Source organism: Macaca nemestrina, chromosome X (assembly GCF_043159975.1).
Source record: "Macaca nemestrina isolate mMacNem1 chromosome X, mMacNem.hap1, whole genome shotgun sequence".
NCBI lineage: Eukaryota > Metazoa > Chordata > Mammalia > Primates > Cercopithecidae > Macaca > Macaca nemestrina.
Window position 1 is genome coordinate 150,368,053 of NC_092145.1, and position 20,587 is coordinate 150,388,639.

General features: G+C 38.6%; 1 protein-coding gene across 10 annotated transcripts in view; it reads left to right on the forward strand.

Moving 5' to 3' along the window:
* Nucleotides 1-20,587, forward strand: part of LOC105478113 (midline 1) — a 393,876-nt gene that overhangs the window by 311,593 nt on the left and 61,696 nt on the right. The gene's annotated exons all lie outside the window — the stretch shown is intronic.

The window sequence follows — 20,587 nt, forward strand, 5'->3', positions numbered from 1 at the left end:
TGACAGAGTGAGACCTTGTCTCAAAAAAGAAAAAAAACAAAGAGTCTATTTTCAAATAAGGTCCCATTTACAGGTACCAGGGGTTAGGACTTGAACATATCTTTTTTTACAGACACAATTTAACCCACTGCAGGTGTATATTAATGCATCTTAGTTGTCAGATGTGTTTCCATGAAATAAACCACAATTGCAACAATAGCAGAACCTGCAATGACTCTACACTGCATAAGGAAAAAATAGATGCCACTTCCTTTATGTATGTGATTTTCAAAGTCCTCTTCCATCTTCTCCCAAACTGTCTTTTTTACCACCCCACCCCATGAACTGAAACTAAACAATTGCCATTCACTACACTTTTAAGCCTTCTGGCCCTTAACCAAGCGGTTCCCTCTGCCTGGTAGGCCAATCCCTCCAACCCATGTCTATTTGTCAGAATGCTTCCTGTGTACCCTCCAAGTCCTAAGTCAAGGGGCACTTCAGTTGTGAATGTTTCTCTGGTTCTCGGGACCAGAGTCATCGCCTCTTTCTCTGAATCGCATAACATTTTATGATATCGTGTATGTGATTCAGAGAAAGGAGAGATGTCCCCGCCCCAATCTCATGTCGAATTGTAATCCCCAGTGCTGGAGGTGGGGGTTGGTGGGAGGTGTTTGGGTCATGGGGGCAGATCCCTCATGGCTTGGTGCTGACTCCATGATAAGTGAGTTCTCACAAAATCTAGCTGTTTAAAAGTGTGTGACACTCCCCCCTCCGCCCACCCGCCTCCCCCACACACACTCTCTCTTGCTCCTAATTTCGCCATTTGACGTGCCAGCTCTGGCTTTGCCTTCTACCATGTGTAAAAGCTTCCTGAGGCCTCATCAGAAGCTGAGCACATACCTGGTGCCCTGCTTCCTGTACAGCCTGTAGCACCCGTGAACCAATTAAACCGATTTTCTTTGTAAATTACCCAGTCTCAGGTATTTCTTTATAGCAATGTAAGAATAGTAATAATCTTCTCATGGCTTTATCATTCTTTCATGTACCAGTTCCATTTTTCCAACCAGAATGTGAAGTCTTAGAGGATGGGAGTCAAATCTAATTCGTTTTTGTATCTCATAGACTCTAATGCATTGATTTTCACACAGTAGGAGCTCAGGGAATTTGTTTTAGATGAATTTGCTTGATGACTCTCTAAATGGCAAATTTTGAACACTATTTGAATGCTTGCAAGTTCAGCTCCCCCAAAATATCTAAAGTTGGAGAAGCAAATTATTTTGAGCATGCATTTAAAATTTTTGACAGTAACTCCATTTTTGCAATAAGAGTTTCTTGAAGTCCCTTTGATCGTCTAAGCAGTGATTATAAGTTTATAGCCTCCTATGTGCCTATAACTGTCAGTAGATGCACAATGTAGCAAATAATAATAAAGATTATAATATGTTAGAGAACAATGTACACACATATAACAACATATTTAAAGAACAGTAGAGTAGCCAATCAGGTGCCAAGCTAGTAGAATATTGCATTTATGGATTCTAAGATTAGCAATTTTTTTACAGACTAATATTGCTGAAATTGAGCTGCAACTTAAATGAATGGTGAGACAGTTTAATGGGCAACATTTGTTCCTACTGGCATACAAAATATAGATGAGACAGTTGCTGGTATCTTAGATTAGATGGAGTATAGTTTGAGAAGGGGGGATTAAAAGAGAAAAAAATGTGAGTACAATTTTTGTGAAACTTTATGGAAGAGTCAGGACTTGAGCCAGTTACTATAGATTTCACAACTATTATTTTAGTACCCTAGGTATTGAGATGTCAGCTTATTTATTCAACATAATGGTGTTTGTTGGTGATACATTTCTCAGCATAGCAGAAATTAGCAAAGATTGCTTTCAGAAAGATCCTATCAGTGTAAAAGCATGTCTACTGTGCAAACACTGGTGCTTTGGTGGAAGGCTTAAAATACTTTGTGTTTGTAAAGTCTGCACTTTTACTTACAAGTGCTCCCCTTGTGATCAGAAATATAAAACTGGTTACTAAGAGAAACACATGAGTTAGCAACTTTTTCCAACTCCAAATTTGTTGTGTTTTCCAAAGATAATATCCAGGGAGATAGAAATTAGGGATGTTCTCATCTCCTACCTAAGACATCTACTCCAGCTGTTCATCATTTGAGGTGCTGATGGAGGTTATGATAGGTGGAAGAGGGAAAGGCATACAAAAGGAAAGAAAAGGGGAATTAGAACAAAACATAGGTGAGAGAGCAGATTAGGACTGTCCAGTGAGCTCATTGGTTCACTTAGTAGACCCTCTTGCTTTAAAAGCTACATGATTGTCAGGGTAGAATCAGTTTTTCATCATGTTGAGATGAAGTTGAGAGTGTGAAGGCAACAGCAGTGGCAGCAGTGTGTTGCAGAATCCAGACCTTTTGAACCCTCTGCTTAGACTGGATTCTCTTTTGGCAAACATCTTGCCAGGGAACATGTTGAGCCTTGTTGATTAAACAATATTGGAAATAATAGTGAACAAGCATAATGTTTTCATTATTATAGGGTAAAGTGAATATGTATTATATTAATAAATGGATGAACAAAATGGAATAATCTGTATGCCATATTTTATTTTTATGATGTGATAGCATTTGATGTTTAGGACAATAAGAAAGAATTATTTCTCTTCAGTAAAAAAAAAAAATTACCTGAGCTTTATGGTAAATCTTATAAATGCTTTATGGATTGGGTGATTATTTCATTCAATTTCAGCTAGTTATTCCTTAAAGCATTAATGTCTGGTTTCCATTATGACCTGTTGTGATTTCAGAACAAATGCATTGCTCCTAATGCAATATTATTATGGCTTGAATTTACAAGACGCTATTCATCCTAATATGATGTAAAATTACATTCTAAGATGTTCAGTAATTTCAAATGATAGAAAAATTGAAGAAATTTACAAGGAGATTTTAGTTTTATATTAATAGATCAGATATGATTTTAGTTGCAATACAGGCTTTTCAAATAAAGCTATTACTGAATTGACTGTAGCAGAGTTGCAAATAGACACATACATGCCATTAGAGGTAATTCTAAACAAGAAATAAAGAATATTCATTTTTTTCTTTGTTGTTTTTGTATAAATCCTTTGGAATGGAAACACATGTTTATGGGTGAGTAAGTTTGGTATTTGGGAAATTTATTCTAGACAAAAATTAAAGAAAATTATGAGTAGAAAAATAATGATACTTACAGTACTTATTTTTACATTTGTTTTTATTCCTAATTATTAGTATTCTGAAAGTATAATTTTCAAAAGTTGAACACCCATTTCTCATATAATGATTGAATTAGTCCACATCAAAGATTTATTTAACTTCTTTTTTTTTATTTATTATTATTATACTTTAAGTTGTAGGGTACATGTGCATAACGTGCAGGTTTGTTACATATGTATACTTGTGCCATGTTGGTGTGCTGCACCCATCAACTCGTCATTTACATCAGGTATAACTCCCAATGCAATCCCTCCCCCTGCCCCCCTCCCCATGATAGGCCCCGGTGTGTGATGTTCCCCTTCCTGAGTCCAAGTGATCTCATTGTTCAGTTCCCACCTATGAGTGAGAACATGCGGTGTTTGGTTTTCTGTTCTTGTGATAGTTTGCTAAGAATGATGGTTTCCAGCTGCATCCATGTCCCTACAAAGGACACAAACTCATCCTTTTTGATGGCTGCATAGTATTCCATGGTGTATATGTGCCACATTTTCTTAATCCAATCTGTCACTGATGGACATTTGGGTTGAAGGAACCAGCAAGATGATAAAGCTGCTTCCAAGGAGGATACCAGAAACAGATACATATAAATGTGGGGAAGGGGTTAGCAGGGGGAAAAGAATGCCAGACTAGCATAGCTAATTTGGATACAAAACTGGTTAGTGACCTACAGGGCAATAAGGCTAAAACATTTGAACAAAATAAGTTGCATATTATTGGGTTTCTCTAAGTTAACATCTAACTTTGCAGAGTCTAAGCCCTAACCACTAGTAAATAGAAAGTCAGACTCTGTTACATCCCAGTCTGGAGAGTCAGATGACCCTGACTTAGGCTGACTTCATGGAATATGCTCTCGTGGGACTTTGGAAGGGCTCACAGTTTTCTCTTTCTCTTTTTTCCAAGTTTTTGATAATTTCGCTTAACATGACTTTCTGTTCCAGAGACTTGATCTAGGAACAGTGTTTGCTAAACAAATATTTCTGGGAGGGGGTGTACATTTTTGCCTGTGGACAGTTACTTTAATTTGTTACAGTGTCTTGCTAGTTTGTTCATTTCAGTAGTGCGGATGGAGTACCCACTGTGTTAGGTGCCAAAGGACCCTGCCCACAGGAAGTTTACTATCTTCACTAAGACAGAAGAGCACTTATAACACAAAATAAAGTAGAAAGCCATAATTACCATAAAGAAGGTGTGGATTATCTACTTCAAAATTTCAGAGAAGCAAGAAATTGCTTCTAGCTGGGGACTGGGGAAGGTAGCGCAAGATCTGAGCCTGCCTTTAAGGGTAGGTAACATTTGAGTTTACGGAATCAGGGAGACAGCACTGCTTGCCAGGCAAATAAAGGCATGAGGATAGAAAAACGAGGAGTGTATGTACATAAAGCAAGTAGTTCATTCTGGAGAAATGGAAAGTTTGGAAGAAGGAAGGATCCGGAGGAACCAGTTTGGGAGAGATGAGAGCTGGAAAGGCTTTCATGTTGCATCTGAATTTGAACTTTGGTTTTGAAGGTTTAGTGAGGGTTCAAGGAACACATAGACCTGTGTGAGTTTCACAGTGACAATTGGCATTTCTAACTCTTTTCAGGAAATGACACTTTTGGTTATTGAGAAAATAATATGGATATTGTCATGCAAAACAATCTCATGCCCAAGGGAAACCTTCACAGCACTAGGAAACTCCAAAAAGGCCATGGAATTTGTTAGGCACTAGAATGCTATTCTTTTAAATCGGTACAGTGGAAAAGAATTTCCTGGTTCACATCCTTGGTTCCTAGATGGTACTTCTTCCTTTTCCTCTTCCTGAAAGTGTCCTTGTATTTGGGCATGAGCATTCCCCGGGAAAATAATTCCCATGCCAGCTGGAGCTAAAAAAACTCACAGCACAGAGGCACCTCCTAATTGTTGTAAATTAAATCAATGAATTCCTTCCCAGGACCCATGAGGAAGTACCACATCCTTATAAGTTCATATCTCCTCCCAGGGATTTACCTCTGCTTTTCTTTAGAATGGAAAACAGTTTGAAGGTACCCCTTCAGCCACCCAACTCTCCCCGCCCCCGCCACATTGTTTTCATAACTTGTTTTTTAAATGAGGGTAAAGCAAATGAATGGCTTTTTGATTGTAAGTGCCAAATATTTTTAAAACGGTGGAGAACAGAGAATGGCATGCGGTGGCTCATGCCTGTAATCCCAGCATACTTTGGGAGGCCAAGGCAGGAGGATCACTTGAGCCCAAGGATTCAATAACAGCCTGGGGAATATAGTGAGACCTCGTCTCTACAAAAAAATGTAAAAAACTAGACAGGTGTGGTGGTGTGCGCCTGTAATCCCAGTAACAAAGGAGGCCAAGACTGGAGGATTGCTTGAGCCTGGGAGGTCGAGGCTACAGTGACCCATGGAGTGCGGCTGCACTCCAGCCTGAGCGACAGAGTGAGACCCTGTCTCTTGCACACACACACACACACACACACACACACACACACACACACACGCAGAGTATGAAGGCCAAGACGGTGTGGGATTCAGGAGGCAGAGACATTGAAAGAGCAACTTCAGGTAGACTCCTAAGAAATGTTTGTTTAGGACTGTAAAAACTAATGAGTTTTCAACCACTCTGTTTTGTCTTCTTCAGGAGAGAAATAAGGTAGAATGGATGAGTTTGTAGTTATACTAGACAAGTTTGGAGTTAATTATATATGGAGTGAAAGACAAGCTTATGAGAAATGATCGAAATTTGGGTCACCCACAGAACTTCACTTTTCTAGGTCAGATAAAGATTGTATCTCTTCCTCACATTCTTCTTCCCATTTACTTTGAAAAATCAGAAGACATAGTTTATTAGCTAAGCAAACACTTAGAATCACCAATGTGTACCAAATTTTCTGCACATTCCGATAATCAAGTTCTTTTACAGCAAATACAACACCTTGACACTTAATAGATGTGCATTTTGCGAATGATAGGTGACTGTGACTCTAAAGATGATGGCCAAGAAAAACTGGGAAAGGGTGGCCAATTGCCATAATGGTTTCAAGAAGATAAAGGCTCAGCAGTCCTTACCATTCTTGCCCAAGGTCATCCTTGAAGGGCATTTTCTAATCCAACATCCCTTCAAAGTTCCAGCATTGGCCTCTTTGGTTTATCTTGCCTTGTTTGTAATCACTTCTTAAAATTCTTTTTGCCATTATTTTTCTCACTAAGTTTTTAATCTATTTTTGTTGTTGTTTTATTTTAATGGAAAGTTTGCTCTCTTACGGCTTTCTCTGAGTTTCTCCACTACTAGTTGTCATGTAAAGTGACAAGGTTCTTGTGGAGGAATTAAGGCTGTTTAATTAGATTTCTGCTCAGATGATGAGTTCTGTAAATTGAAAGGGATGAGAGTGAGGTGTTACTTGGGTGATATGTAGCTTGTAAGAAATTGTAGGAAATCACTTGGCAAAACAAATGGGAGTCTGTAGAAGACTTTTCCAGTAATTCATCAAGCCCTAAAAGCATTCATTTGTAAACTTTGAAATAATGAAAAATCATTGGGTTAAAAAGAAAGATGAACCATTTGTTTAATTTTGTTGTGCAGTTTTGTAATGCCAAAGCATTCTCTCTCCATAGAAAACTTGGCAATGGCTTCATCCGGAGTCATTGGATGAAGACCAGCATGCAAACACCAAACGAGCTATTTGTGTCTTGTGAACGTGTGTCTGATCTTGGATGAAGTATATTCTGCTGAGGGCCGACATGAATGTCCAAAGTTATAATCCATTGTCACTTGCAGATGAGGATCAGATTCCCACCCAATCTGACCCCCTGTGAGAATGCTGTCAAGGTATAATTAGAGTCAGATTCTGGGCCTCATTAAACCACATCATACAACCCACAGTCAACTCTTGCTCTCCATGTAATCAGCTCTAGAATTATGATAATGTGATAGTGCAAATATGGTGGCTTTCAGAAACTGGATTATCATGAGCCACTATAATAATGGTTGATTTCCCAGGTTCAGGTCTTAGGATTCCCATGACAAAGGAGAAAAGAACTGTTGGTCTGCACAGAAATTTATCATCTCTGGAGAAGATTTTTTTTTACTATTGCATATGAATAATGGCTATGTATCCAGTTTACTCTACCAAGTTTACTAAAATTGACAACTTATGAAGCAAATTTAGTTTTTCTTGGTAGAGGTTAAATTTAATTATTAAAGTATCTAACACATATTTGAATGTCTCCCTTTGGATTCAGTGCCCTTGACTTAGAAAAAATTGATTCATAACAGGCACTGGATCCTGTTTCTTTCTTGGGTATATTCATGAGGAATAATGAGAAGATATCAGCAAAAATCTTTGAGTATTTTGGAATGAGATTAATCTTATGAATAAATGAATATAAGACTTAGTAAGCTGGTATTACTTTTAGAATGACATTCCCAAGTTTCAGTTTTGAAACTTTATACAAAACATTATCCAAACCTTTCATCATCTGCTAATCTTTCTAATTTGGGTAGTATGACCTATTGCATCATATACAGAATCCTACTTAGTGGCTCAGATTGGAGTATGAGCACTTGTACGTGCCTCTGAAGACAAACCCTCTAATGTTTGAATTTGGTAGTGCAGATTTCCAAGGTTAATACTTAAATGTGAAGTAATAGGCCTAAATTGGAGGCCCAAGGCTGAGCATTAGGAAGTTAGAGAGAAAGTGTGTTTTGTTTTTTCTGATGTATCTTATTGTGCTCCCTCCACATAACACAAGAATTGCTTATCCTGTCTCCCTTACAGTATTCCACACACACAACCTTCTTTGCCTGGAAATATTTACATGCATGATTGACTAGAGCAGCAGAGATGTTTCTGGCATGATATAAAGAATAATAGGAACAGGTTGTGATACATTTTTTAAAATAGCCATTGTTGGCCAGGCACAGTGGCTCACGCCTGTAATCCCAGCACTTTGGGAGGCCAAGGTGGGTGGATCACCTGAGGTCAGGAGTTCGAGACCAGCCTGGCCAACATGGTAAAACCCCATCTCTATTTAAAATACAAAAATTAGCTGGGTGTGGTGGTGGGCACCTGTAATCCCAGCTACTCGAGAGACTGGGGCAGGAAATCACTTGAACCTGAGAGGCAGAGGTTGCAGTGAGCTGAGATTGCACCATTGCGCTCCAGTCTGGGCAACAGAGCCAGATTCTGTCTCAAATAAAATAAAATAAAATAAAATAAAATAAAATAAAATAGCCATTGTTAGTTCTAACTCAACTTTTACATGAGATGGTCTTAGCTGGATGGTTTCAGATGAAAGAGTCAGAGGGGAATGGAATGATTCCAGGTGAGAAGGTGACTCTCAGGTAAAAGCTTTGGTTCCCTTATTGCTCCCATTCATGCCATTCAGAAACAAGAATAATCCTAGCAATCAATCCATCATTTTGTTACTGACCAACCTTTTACTTCTGGGTCTAATATCTAGTTTAAATTATTTTTTTCAATAAATGAACATAAAATTGTCTTCTAATGACAATCAAGCTGAAATTATCTCTGTGTATAAAATAATTACAGATTATCAAAGAAGCTGGACATATCATTTTTTACCTGATTCCATTGACTTCTATTTTTAATTTGCTAAATTAAATGTTGTAGGAAAAACTGAAGAGCTTTGTTCTAACTTTGAAATTCCACCACAAAATAATTGAGTCATGCACATAAAATGTCCATTAACAAGAACACAGTTGTAGTACTGGTTATTTTTGTTTGAAATAGAAATATGAAATTTTAAATTCAGCTATTGAAAATGCCCGAGGCTACCATGGAATGTACAAGGCTCCTAGTGAGGAGCAACACAAATAAAGATTTTTACAACCAAGTGAGGTAACTTCTTGGCCTAGGAATTTATGATAGAGCTTTTACTATGCTTTTAAAAGTATTTTCACTAGATATAACATCAAGTTCATATATGTAAAGTGATGAAAACTATCATAGTGGTCTAATTCTCTGACAAGGCAAGCTTGGTATTGAGATGTGATAAGTTCATTCAAGGAAGCCTTCTGTCAATTTCCATAGGATTGGGAAGGTGGTGCCTTGTCCATCTTTGCAGGTGTTGGAAGGGGAGCATTATTGCATAGATCTGTTCCAGTTTCACAGCAACATACAGACTATAGTGTAAAGAAAGAAAAAGTGAAAAAGTGATAGGACTTATATGCACTACAAACAATTATGACCACTGACCAGCTCTTACTGTCACTTCCTGATTTAATTATCCCAATAGTCTTTCAACGTAAATGTTATTCAGATAACCATAGATACGTGGCCTGAAGCCAGATATAACAAGAACCAGCCAGTAAAGAAATGGGTTGAAGGTAACCAAGTAATAAGTGACTGGAGTGGTTACTGAACCCAAATCAGGTGATTAGAAAGTTAGATTCCCAGGGGAATTCTCATTACAAGAAACATCAGGTAATTGGAAGCCCTGTTAAACCCACCATAACAAAGGCTCAGCAAGTGTACCTAGAAAACCTAGGTAGTACCATTCAGGACATAGGCATGGGCAAAGACTTCATGTCTAAAACACCAAAAGCAACGGCAGCAAAAGCCAAAATTGACAAATGGGATCTCATTAAACTAAAGAGCTTCTGCACAGCAAAAGAAACTACCATCAGAGTGAACAGGCAACCTACAGAATGGGAGAACATTTTTGCAATCTACTCGTCTGACAAAGGGCTAATATCCAGAACCTACAAAGAACTCAAACAAATTTACAAGAAAAAAACAAACAACCCCATCAAAAAGTGGGCAAAGGATATGAACAGACATTTCTCAAAAGAAGACATTCATACAGCCAACAGACACATGAAAAAATGCTCATCATCACTGGCCATCAGAGAAATGCAAATCAAAACCACAATGAGATACCATCTCACACCAGTTAGAATGGCGATCATTAAAAAGTCAGGAAACAACAGGTGCTGGAGAGGATGTGGAGAAATAGGAACACTTTTACACTGTTGGTGGGAGTGTAAACTAGTTCAACCATTATGGAAAACAGTATGGCGATTCCTCAAGGATCTAGGACTAGATGTACCATATGACCCAGCCATCCCATTACTGGGTATATACCCAAAGGATTATAAATTATGCTGCTACAAAGACACATGCACACGTATGTTTATTGCAGCACTATTCACAATAGCAAAGACTTGGAATCAACCCAAATGTCCATCAGTGACAGACTGGATTAAGAAAATGTGGCACATATACACTGTGGAATACTATGCAGCCATCAAAAAGGATGAGTTTGTGTCCTTTGTAGGAACATGGATGCAGTTGGAAACCATCATTCTTAGCAAACTATCACAAGTACAGAAAACCAAACACCGCATGTTCTCACTCATAGGTGGGAACTGAACAATGAGATCACTTGGACTCAGGAAGGGGAACATCACCCACCGGGGCCTATCATGGGGAGGGGGGAGGGGGGAGGGATTGCATTGGGAGTTATACCTGATGTAAATGACGAGTTGATGGGTGCAGCACACCAACATGGCACAAGTATACATATGTAACAAACCTGCACGTTATGCACATGTACCCTACAACTTAAAGTATAAAAAAAAAAAAAAAAAAGAAACATCAGGTAATTGGAAGCCCTGTTAAACCCACCATAACAAAGGCTCAGCAAGTGTACATCTGCAGTGCCAGTACAAGAGTCTTCAGGTCTTATTCACTTTCTAAAATCTTTTATTATTAACCATTGACCCTCTAACCTCAACTTCTTTGAGATGATAACTTTGTTTCCTTTAGTAAATAAGTAAATTCCTTTTTACCCTCCTTCCCAGGAAGTTTGAGATTCATGTATAAAGATGAAGACCTAAATAATACTGGCTGAGCCACCCTAATTTGAAAATCCAAAATCTGAAATGCTCTAAAATCCAAAACTTTTTCAGCACTGACATGACACAAGAAGAGGAAAATTCCACACATAAGTACTTAACACAAACTTTGTTTCATGCACAAAATTATTGAAAATATTGTATAAAATTACCTTCAAGCTTATGTATATAAGGTGTATGTGGAATGTAAGTTAATTCAGTGGTCAGACTTGGGTCCTATCCCCAAGATATCTCATTATATATGTGCAAATATTCCAAAATCCAAAACACGTCCGGTTCTAAGCATTTAGGATAAGGGATACTCAACCTGTAGCATAAAATCAATATTTTGGGTTATAGCTGGGTGCAGTGACTCACACCTATAATCCCAGCACTTTGGGAGGCCAAGGTGGGAGGACTGCTTGAGGCCAAGAGTTTGAAACCAATCTGGGCAACATAGTAAGACCCTGTCTCTACTAATTAATTAATTAATTAACCAACTGTGAGTGGATGTTCTCGCCTGTAGTCCTAGCTACGCAGGAGGCTGAAGCAGGAGGATCACTGGAACCCAGAAGTTGGAGGTTACAGTGAACTATGATTGTACCACTGGACTCCAGCCTGAATGACAGAGACAGAGACTCTGAACTTAAAAAAATGTATATGTTACAACTTGGGACTGAAATATTTGTTTGTATGTTAATAGTTTGTAGCATTTAAGATAATATGACATATTACAGAAATTTGACAGATTTGCTTTGAAATGCTAATTTGAAACATGTAATTTTTTTTTTTTTTTTTTGAGATGGAATGCACTGGTGTGATCTCGGCTCACTGCAACCTCCACCTCCTGGGGTTCAAGTGATTCTCCTACCTCAGCCTCCTGAGTGGCTGGGATCACAGGTGCCCACCATCATGCCCAGCTAATTTTTGTATTTTTACTAGAGATGGGGTTTCACCATGTTGGCCAGCCTGGTCACGAACTCCTGACCTCAAGTGATCTGCCCACCTTGGCGTCCCAAAGTGCTGGGATTATAGGCATGAGCCACCACACCCAGCCTAACATATAATTTCTTTTAGAACTGTTATTTTAAGTTGGATCTGTAAGATAGTTTAAGTTTCAAAACAATATTGCGATGTTCAAAAAAACTTGGGTTTCAGCATTTTTTTTTTTTTTTTTTTGGAGACAGAGTCTCGCTCTGTTGCCAGGTTGGAGTGCAGTGGTGCAATCTCGACTCACTGCAACCTCCGCCTCCTGGGTTCAAGCGATTCTCCTGCCTCAGCCTCCCAAGTAGCTAGGATTACAAGTATGCACCACCATGCCCAGTTAATTTTTATATTTGTAGTAGAGACCGGGATTTCACCATGTTGGCCGGGATGGTCTTGATCTCCTGACCTTGTGATCTGCCCACCTTGGCCTCCCAAAGTGCTGGGATTACAGACATGAGCCACCACACCTGGCCCAGGTTTCAGCATATTTTTAAGTTTAGTTTGTTAGATTTATAAGAGCTACTTAAGGACTTGGGAAGGTATAACGTGTTAGGGTATTAATTTTATCCTGTTAGGCATTTGAAGTGCTTATAAAGTAAATTGAATATGTTAAATTGATAAATGCAGTTTAAAGTGTTACAGGAGTAATCTGAACAATGATTCCCCATAGGGGTGAGGATTGACCTGAAAAGGGGCTCGAGGGTACTTTCTAGGGTGATAGAAATGTTTTATCTCTTGATTGAGCTGTTGGTTATCAAAATCCATTAAACTGTCCCTTAAGATCTATGCATTTCCTTGCATGTAAATTTTACCACAATTTAAAAATATGTGTGTAGGAACTTAATCAGCTAATTTATAGACAGAATTGATTGTTTAATGGAGTTGAGTCTATTCAACTTGAGTTAATCAAACATTGATTCAAGGACCCCCTGAGAGTGATCATTCTTGGTTTCATAAAATTTATTAGACGTATGAATAGAATAATGAGATCATAATTTGAATTTAAAAGCTTAAGGGAAACTACAAAGTGAATTGTTGACATAGATGCAGTTCTTGAACAAAAATCTTGATGGTCTGTAAGTCCATGTCTATTCCTTCTCCTAGTTGGTTGGACTCCTGGGGAAGTAGGATAGTCTTCCTAGTATGCTGCGTTTAGCATGAAGCACTTGACTATTGGTGAGTGAATGGAACACCTCTAGAGGCCAACTACATCATCCTTCTGTCCTCCTTGTAGCACTAGTTCATTTGCATAGGTCAGCATATCCGATAAACTCACACCTTGAAGGGCAGAAAGGACACTTCTTGAGAAGACTGTACACAGGACAGTGTTTCTATGACAGCAAACCTCGGTAGCCACAAATCCCTGGAGGATCAGTAATGCTAGTGCACACAAGGAGCTCTCTCCCAGCCTGAGGGATCTGCCACCCAGGTAGGGCTAAGAGGCTGGAGTTGACAAAGGGAAGTCAAAAATGGGAGAGCTGTCCATCAGGGGTGTTGCTGAGCCCTGAATAGAGATCGAGGTGGGTCTGTCTCTCCCCCTTATTTTAAACCTGTACCTTTCCTTTTATTCTCTAGGATACCTTCTCTATCTTTTCTGGTTTGCAAAAGAAAAAAAATCGTTAGATAGCCACTTTGAATCAGGCTTGGAAAAACACTTATAAATAATAATTCCACACATGTAAGATGGCTAGTCAACCTAGGTCTGAAAATGACTTAACAGGAAAACATTTTCAATATCAATCTCTCATGATTCCCAAACACACACACACACACACACACACACACACACACTCACAAACTCACCACAACTTCAAAATTAGCAACCAAAAGACATCTAAATGCTGTGATCTTTCCTTTTCTCTTCCAGATCAGATTAGCTTTGCTCTTCACTGTCCTTTTGTCAAAGCCCCTCCTTCATATTTGGCATGAAACCTTCCTCAGCTACTCACACAGTAATTGCCTCATTTCTCAAACTCTCTAGAGTCACATCATCCAATCAAAGTACTGTGTAATGTGAGCCACATATGTAATTGAAAAATTTTCAAGTAATCACATTTTTTAAGTAAAAATAATCAGGTAAAATTAATTGTACTAATACATTTTATTTGACCCAATATATTTCAAATGTTATGTCAACATGTAATCAATATAAAAATGATTAATGTATGTATTTCATATTCACAGCACATCTCAATTCAGACTAACTGTATTTCAAGTGCTCAAAACCGCAAGTGGCTAGTGGTGGCCATATTGGACCACAGAGCTCTAGAACTTCTGTAGCCCATGGTTTAGCAGTTAATTATGTGTGCACTTGGCATGTTCGCTGCTTATTCTCTAGTGAAGTCATTCTCTCTAGCAGGCCAAGTTTTGTTTATACCACAGGTCCTAGCATGGTGCTTTGCGCATTGGGGGCACTCAACAAATCCCTAAGATTTGCTTCATAAATGATCCCTATACACTGATAGCATCTTCCTCATTCATGGAATAACAAGAATGACCTCATCTCCTCTCACTTTCATTCCTTAGCTACTAACACTGTTGCAAAGATCTCTGGAAACCAGAAACTTTGGTCACCTATACCTTAAATGGAGAGAGAAGTAAAACTTGCTACTGAGAAGCAAGGACTGCCTAGAAGTTTTAGTTTGCTGGCAGAGTCAAAATAAGCACTGAATGAAGATGTGTGTGGTTCCCAGTTTTATAAATAGGTTTTACAAGAGGAGAGTGTTTGCTTCTTTGTTTTTGATGCCAAACATTTCTTCTTTTAGCATGTTATCTGAAAGTAATGATGCCAAAGGGATGATATGCCAGAAAAAGATGGTTTGTGTCCAGTTCTTTCATATGCCAGGCATAACCTCCAATTAATCTGAATGAAAGAGTGGGTGCCCATGCAGACAATGCCAACAAATGCCCCTGTAGAGAGGACACATACAGATGCCAACCTGAAATCGGGCACTGGCTACTGAAACAAAGGATTGCTTTAATTTTTGTGGAATAAACTATTTTTTCCCTCTGCTTTTCATGAAGTGGCCCTAAAGAATTCCTCTTGTTTGTGGTCTCGAAAAAATTAGAACTATGCCAATGAGGCCTGCCTTTAAGGGTTCTATTAAACAATAAGAAGGCTTTGTTATTGGCAATAAAATTAAAGCAAGCAGTGTTTCCATTACCTGGCAGGCTGCCCTCTCCCTTCCCACAACCCCAACCCTGATCCTGACAAACCTCAGCAGACCATTCTGTTTCCCAGGTAGGAAGGTTAGATGGCAACATCTGTCAGGTTTGTGTACAGAAATATAATTGACCTTAATGATAATGTATAAAGAGCGAGAGACGCCACGGGGGGAGGGGGGAGGAAAAAATGGGGGTGGGGAGAGAGAGGGATGCTTCTCCAAATAATCTTTAACTCAAGCTTTAAAAATGTCAAGTTTACTGCAGAGGCTTCAAGTTCTCAAACCATTGTTCCAGAAAGACAATAATAATTTCACAATGAGTTGAAATGATGGAAGTGAGGGGTCATTAGATAAGGAAATATACATTTTAGTCTGACACACTAGATGTCATGTGTTTTCTTTTTCAGGGAACTTTGCCTACCATTGCTCAAACTTAGACCCACTTACAGTCAGTTGCAAATGAATGCTTGTAGGTAGATTGTGGCCCTGAAATCAGGAATGACCAAGGCTAGTACAGAAAGCACTGTCAGATGCAAATTCTGTTTAGCCTCACAGTTAGTCAAAAGTCATTGGAACTGAAAACTTGGATGACTGTGATGCCAGCTCTCTCTGTCCTCCATGAGAGCTCAAAATGGTCATATTGTAGTCTCCTCTAGTGTAAGAGCTCTCCTACAGCTGTCAAGGCCATACCCATATACCACTCACAGGTCCTATCTCCCTGGCCTGGGAGCTTTTTCTGCCCCTCCCAGGACCAACTAATTCCAAAGGGGAGTTAATGCCTACCTTCCCCCAACAGCTTTCAACCAGCTCCTGATGGGAGATGTTAGATAAATACTCTGCTTCTTCCCCATTAGCTGGAATGTTCTATACTGTTTCCCAGAGTTGCCCACTGGGATTAATCTCCAGTTGCCCAAGGTGGTCTTGGTAAGTCACACTTTACTGGCTTCATAGTTGTCCCTGTTTCACTTCCTACCCGGTACTGGTGTTTTCTGACAACAATTTGACCATCCATTATTGTCTCATATCCTTCTCAGGGAGGATAGAACTGCCAACCATGTCTAAAATGAAATGATAGCACAAGTCTCTTTTTCTAGTCATGGCTATAGCTCACATGTTCAATTTCTCTAAACTTAAATCTGTTTCATTATATTTGAGTAAACATACATATGAAACACCGGACATCAAAAATATTTAAAAATCAGTCTACTCACCTCCTGATATTCTAGAATGACAACAACAGGGCAAGATATTTCATAGATATCATTTGTGGATGCATCACGAAGGCAGAACAAAGCTTAACATTTTCCAGTTGTACCTCCCAGTTAAGTTCTATCAGTGGCGTAGTCATGTGTACTTCACTCACTGTATGGAATACCAAAGAGCAGAAACCCAATCTTCATTTTCCAGAACTTTGCAGGAGCAGATGGCTTCTATATCTGAGTAACTGAAGCCTGAAAAGGGGTCCAACTCAGTATTTTTCCAGTACATCACTTTTCAGGAATCATGGCACAACAACTAAAAGGAATGCCACTTAATGAGAAATAACATGTAAGATTGAAAGTGATTAAGGTAAAGTCATAGAGTAGAGGTTTCCTCTTTCCATTAGAAATAACTTCCCTTCCCTGAAACACGTCACCTCCATCTTTCCTGGCACTCCATTAACGGTCATCTTCTAAAAGTTATTGTCTACCCTCTGACCACAACATCAAATGCCAAACACATTTGTTGAAAATTATTTAATAGAAATTGCTACTTTTCAGAAACTTTATGAAAAAGATGTGATAGAGACAAACACCCGTGGCAGGTTAGTAGATTTCTTTTCATTCAGTGTGCCCAGCCCAAACGGAAGGGTGTGAAGCATTTGTTTTATAAAGTGTGTAATTAATAAGAGAAAGGAAGGGAGGAGTTTATTGTTTTCCAATGAATTATGAGCAACCCCTTCCATTCTGCTTCTTCATTTTGGAACTGCTTCTAACAAAGTTACCATCAAACACAAAAAGAAAAGACTGTGATATTGATGCCAAAAATATAAGATTGAAGTCAGTTGAGTGTAGCCTAGGAAAAACATTACAGAAGGAGTAACATTTATTATAATTGTGACAGAAGTCAGCAGGACATCATGGAGACAGTAAAAACCATACTGCAAGTATTTTGTCATTTTCAAATTGAAATTCCATTAATTTAGTACTTGTAGCTATTCATGCTTTAAAAGAAGAAAACTAATATTTATTGAGCATCTACTATGTACCAGATTGTTTACAGATATTTTCATCAAAAGTATGCAAATGAAGAAACATTCTCACAGAAATTTAACATATTTTTCATACCTGCAGTCCTTTGAATATAAAGTCCATGATTTTTCCTTTATGCCAGAGGTCAGCAAACTGTGATGCTCATGCTAAATCACACTGTTTTTGTAAGTAAAGTTTTATTGGAACACAGCCACGTCCATTTGCATCCATATTGTCTATGGCTGCTTTCACACTACAACAGCAGAGTTGAGTAGCTACAACAGAGACCGTCTGGCCCACAATGCTAAAATAATTACTATCTAGGCCTTTACAAAAAAAAAGTTTCCCAATTCCTGCTCTGTACCATGGAAGAATGTTCTCTACCCTTCTTTCCCCATCCAATTGCATCAGAAAGCAGCCTTCAAGGAACCCAGTTGGGATTTTGGGATTTAGAAGCAGCTTCAAAAATTCTGGAGTTAAGCCTCATGTTATAGCTTCCAAAGCTATTATTTTGATGATGTAGATGCATCAAAGTTTTGATTCATGCTAGAAAGTCCTCAGGTAACCAGCACAGGCTGACTGGTCCTAGAACCTCTAGTTTTAATTCTCTATGGACATTCCAGATAAAAAGAGTTTGTTAGCAATAGTGATCATTCACATTTATGTAGTAATTACTACATGCCAAGCATTTGTCAAGGGCTTTTCATGTATTCACTCATTTAGTTCTCACCACAGTCTAACCCAGGGGGTCTCAATCTTGGCACTAGTGGGATTTGGGTATGGACCTCTCACTGTTGTGGGGGCTGTCTTATGTGTTGTAGGATGTTTAGCAGCATCGCACCTGGTCTGCCAGGTAACAAGTGTTATTTTCCTTATTATGCAGGTAGGGAACTTGAGATATAGATAGTTGAAGTAAATGCCCAATAAGATACAACTAATAAGCAATAAAAACCTGGTATTTCAATCCCAGGAAGACTTCCTCAAGTCCCTGAGCCCCAAACCATTGCCTCCATTAGCCAGCCCTTGCTCCCTCTAAATTATTTTACCTGTTTGAAGATTTTTGCTTTACTGAAAAACTAACAGCGACATCAACAACATCGTGAATGGCCACGTTCTGTATGCTGCTATTGGAAGTAAAACTCCTTTATGTGAAGTTTCAAAGTTTTAGGCATTAGCAATGGCATTTTTTGCTAGGCAGTTTTATTGCCTTATTACAGTTGTATTTCATTTATAAGGAAGAATTTAATTGCTCTACTAACCACGGTGTGTTGCCATTTTTGATGGTGTCTTGCTATCTTGTCCAGCACTCAAACTTCATAATCTTAGAAACCTCAAGAAAAGAGGATTTATCATGAGGTTCCTGGGAGCTATTTTTTTTAGTCCCATAGCAAATTCCTGTCTGGATAGTTAATCAATATGTAGAATTGATCTCCTCTGGTCCAAATTATTTTCCACCATGTAACTATGCTAAAGCCTGGATTACATGTAGCTTCTAGTTGTATCACTATATCACTACTATTATTTCCCACCAAAATCACTTTATGAAAGGATTCCATTTTTAATTTTTCTGAAAAGCCTTTCTTGGAGTTTAAAAAGTTTTGATCAAAAATGTTAAATATTAAATTAACACATTAAACATTAAAAATCTTGTCCTGTACTCTGATCTGTCCTCCAAAGGACCTCAGGAGCCAGGCCATTCTCTCTCTCTCATTCACTTGAGCCAGGTCCACAAGTATTTGACTTTGGTGTGAAAGAGTTTCAGGGTGAAGATTACATATAAACATATCAGATGAATTACGGTAATACTGTCTGCTGTTACTCAATTCTCCTTGGCTCAGCTTTATATACAGACTGAAGTATTAGAATCCCTTTCATTGTTCCTCTGGCAGCTCTAACTTTTGCCCCAGAGTCTGGAATGTTCATCACAGCTGTCTTTGGCAATAAAACCCAAAGCACCCTCATATCCTCATATTTCTTTTTGCACCTGGTCAGTGGTACACAGCTGGGTGTAGAGCCCACTTGCATACAGTTTTCTCCCTGTACCCTCATCCACAGGTCAAATATCAGCTTATATAAAGCTCTGTTTTGTTTCAGTTGCTTCAGCCTTGGGCAAATTGGAATTAACTCCTCCAATGTTTTTCCTTTGGAGTGAGATGGGATGGTTATGCCACATTATGTAGTACCACTAACCCCTTCAAATTTGGATGCAGACTCAAAATTACATATTCTTAGTTATAGAGAAAAGTCCTTTTGAGTCTAAACAATAACAAGAATGTCAACCTACCATCATATATAAAAATGTTTCAGCCTTTCTCAAGGTCACCTTAATTCGTGACCTTGGAATGGAAGGTCACATTTATTCACTGTGGCATGAAACAGCTTTTGTTTTTGCCATGAGGCTGAATCTAGGCAAATTTGTAAATTAGATATTTGTCTTTTAAACTCCCAGTCTCCTTGGTAATGGTTTCAAAGATGGCAAGGTTCAGAATCTTAAACTAAAGGGGTCACGGTTTGATGGTGCAATTTCAAGAGTGCAGTAATGGTGGGCCAGGGTGGGAGAGGCATCTAGATTGCACAACTCAAGGGGTCTACCATTCTTGCGGAATTCAAAGTGAATAGTAGCCTCCGGATTTGTGCAACCTTCTTCTCAATACCCAGAAATAGAATATCCTGTCTCCAACACATTGGGGTTATCCTCTCCCAAGCTTACTTCAGTGTCTCCGTCTGTGTACAAATAAGAAGTGATATATCAAGTCAGTGTGTCATTTTCACAACAGGAATTATAAGGCTGTATTCTGAAAGTCTATGGATGGCTAACTTATTTCAATAAAGCACTGCAAAATGAGAAAATGAGGGTTTCTAAAATGCATGCTAGTTCAATTTCACCTGTGAGAACTGACCAGATATTTTTTTCCTTCACTGATGCTCCATCCTAAGTGTTCCAAATATTTCTAAAGATTTCAAGCCCACACATGTCTGAAATCTAATGATGTTTATACTCTGCACTGAACATCTCATTTTGCAGTTGAATACAAGTCAAATTAAAAGAGCCAGTTTTTAGAAATAATACTTAAATACCACTTACAGACTGCTAAAGAACAT